This window comes from Pseudophryne corroboree, chromosome 5 (assembly GCF_028390025.1).
Source record: "Pseudophryne corroboree isolate aPseCor3 chromosome 5, aPseCor3.hap2, whole genome shotgun sequence".
Classification (NCBI taxonomy): Eukaryota; Metazoa; Chordata; class Amphibia; order Anura; family Myobatrachidae; genus Pseudophryne; species Pseudophryne corroboree.
In genome coordinates, this window is record NC_086448.1 from 500732321 (window position 1) to 500734941 (window position 2621).

Below are 2621 nucleotides of genomic sequence, written 5' to 3' on the forward strand. Positions count from 1 at the left end.
GATTACCGTTCCATTCGTAGTCCACGTGGATCGTAAAGTATGGAAAAGTTCCCCAAAAGAAAAAAAAGTTAAAAAACTCATGTCGACCTTTTCATGTGTCGACCTTTCATGTGTCGACCATTTTCATGTGTCGACAATGTGTCCATGTCGACCATGTCAATGTCGACCAATAGTGGTCGACCTAATGACTGTCGACCATAACATGGTCGACCATGTGAACGGATACCTAGTTTATTAACTAGCGTATGTAGAAGCGTGGAAAAAGCGGCCCACGGTGGGTCATTATGTACCTCCGTTGCCAATGCCACAGTCCGACTGGGGGGCAAGGAGCCCCCCGAACCAAAGCCCACAGCTGCTATATTCTCCTCATAGGGATCTGTGGCTTCAGCAACACCGGCAGTGTGTTCAGCCCCAGAACCGTTACCCTCAAAAGCAGACATGATATAACTTGCAGTATTAGGTAACACAGTACAATTGGCAGCAGCACAATACCTCTTACCCAAACCCCTGCGCAGTGTAGTCAGCACTAGCAGAGATAAAGGAGAGATATGGTGACTAAATCACAGAAAAAAATACGTATTAAAGTATATCTTTGTGAAAATCCTATATCAATACAAAACCTGACACACCAAGCCCCCTCAGGTAATAGAATATAGGGATAGCAAGTTGAGTGAAAGACACGAAATGGACACCACTCAGCTATCTAATGCACACACAGATAGTCACAGTTTGTACAATGCAGAGGTTATTACTAACAATAATACTGCACTGGACTAGCTTATATATATAGCTATATAGTCAATAGATATAACACTGCACAGTAAGAACTGGATGTATATCACAGGGTAATTGTACTAGAAAACCCTGACTAAATGCACTCTTTCTTAACTAGCACTGTCTAAAAAGGCAGGTAGAATACTTAAGTGTTATGTAAAGTCACAGCACTGACAACCAGGCGGCTTTACACAGGAGGATTTGCCCAAGCAGTCCCAGGAACAGTGAAGCTGAGAGATAATGGCGCCCAGACACTGACAGGGAGTGAGAGACAGATATGCAGCTCCAGGGCGGGAACATTTGCGGGAAATGGCGCCCTGGGGCTTGGGGAGGGGATTCAGGTCTAAGCCTTATCCCCCTGCTGGCAAAACCACCGGGTACTGTGGGCTACTGAAAATGGTTTAGAGAGAAAACCTGACCTGCACCCATGACCTGGTGATCTAATGGGATCGCCTGTACTGCCACAGTGTCCACCGCCAGCGCGCGTGGCCCGCCTCCCACTGACCGCGCCGGATCGCGATAAGACCAAGTCGGGACCCACTTACCACCTCCCGAAGTGCGCCCACGCGATCCCGGAGAGCCCACGTCGTGTGTGCCTGACATGAAGAAAACCGGAGCCTCCTGCTGTAGTTACCCGGGAACCAGGGCACGGGAGTGTACAGCGCCGCTGGGGAGAGCTGGAGCTGCAGCAGTGAATGTCTTCTGACATTTATAACCTCTGCTGCCCTTGAAGTCTTCACTCTTTCTTCATAAAAAAGCTCTTCTTAAGGCTGCCTGGAGCAGCCCCTCTGTTAAGTGCCTGCTTACTGCAGCACCTACTACAAAACTGAGCTCCTGTGTAGGGAGGCGGGGTTATAGAGGAGGCAGCGCTGTGCATTCTGGGAACAGTCAAAGCTTTGAGCCTGTTGGTGCCTCGTATCAAGATCCTACTCTACACCCCAATGTATATCCTTGTGGAGCCCAGTGTACCCCACAGCAGAAAACCTCTTACATGCTACAAGTTGCCATCCTAAATCTCTAATCAGGGGATTACCATATTCTCAACTACTTTGTGTTCGTCGCATTACCTCTGACCCAATTTAGACTGAAGTACAGAAGAATATTATGGTCCATAAATTCATAGAAAAGGGCTATCACCCCTCATTTTTAGAACAAACTAAAGAAAAAGTTATTTCCATTGACAGAAGCGCTCTTCCAGCTGGTCCCAGTAATAAGAAAAAGTATATATTTTTATCTTGGGTCAATAAATATAATAATGCCAGCACTCAGATCAATAGATCAGCAAAGAAGCTATGGCCAGTTGTGCATTCGGATCCACATTGTAATCTCTTAGAGACTTGAATCATGCCCTGTTATAAAAGGGGCAGTAGCCTGAGAGACAGCTTGGTCAAATCTGATGTGTCCAATCTACAGGAACCCATTCTTAGGGTGTGTACACACGGTGAGATATTTTCTTTCGATTTTGACTATATAGTCAAAATCGCAAGAAAAGTTAGTGCAGATCGCAAGGTGAAAGTCACCTTGCGATCCCGATGCGCGGTCCCGCACCAAGAAAAGATAGACTGTGCTGGCAAGTCAATCCTTGCTAGATCGGTGTACTATCTAGTTCATCTCACATGTCAATGACATCTCACATAAGGCAAAATCTCATATAAGACAAAATCGTAAGCACACATAGTCCATATCTCAAGAAAAGTTAGTCAAAATCTGTGCTATCTGGGCTCCAGGGAGTTCAAGGGAAATCGCAAGTGAAAATCGGGCATAGCAAGGATCTCACCGTGTGTACACACCCTTACTTCTAAAATAGGATGTATCAGATGTACTTGCATCACATGTTGCCTTATGAT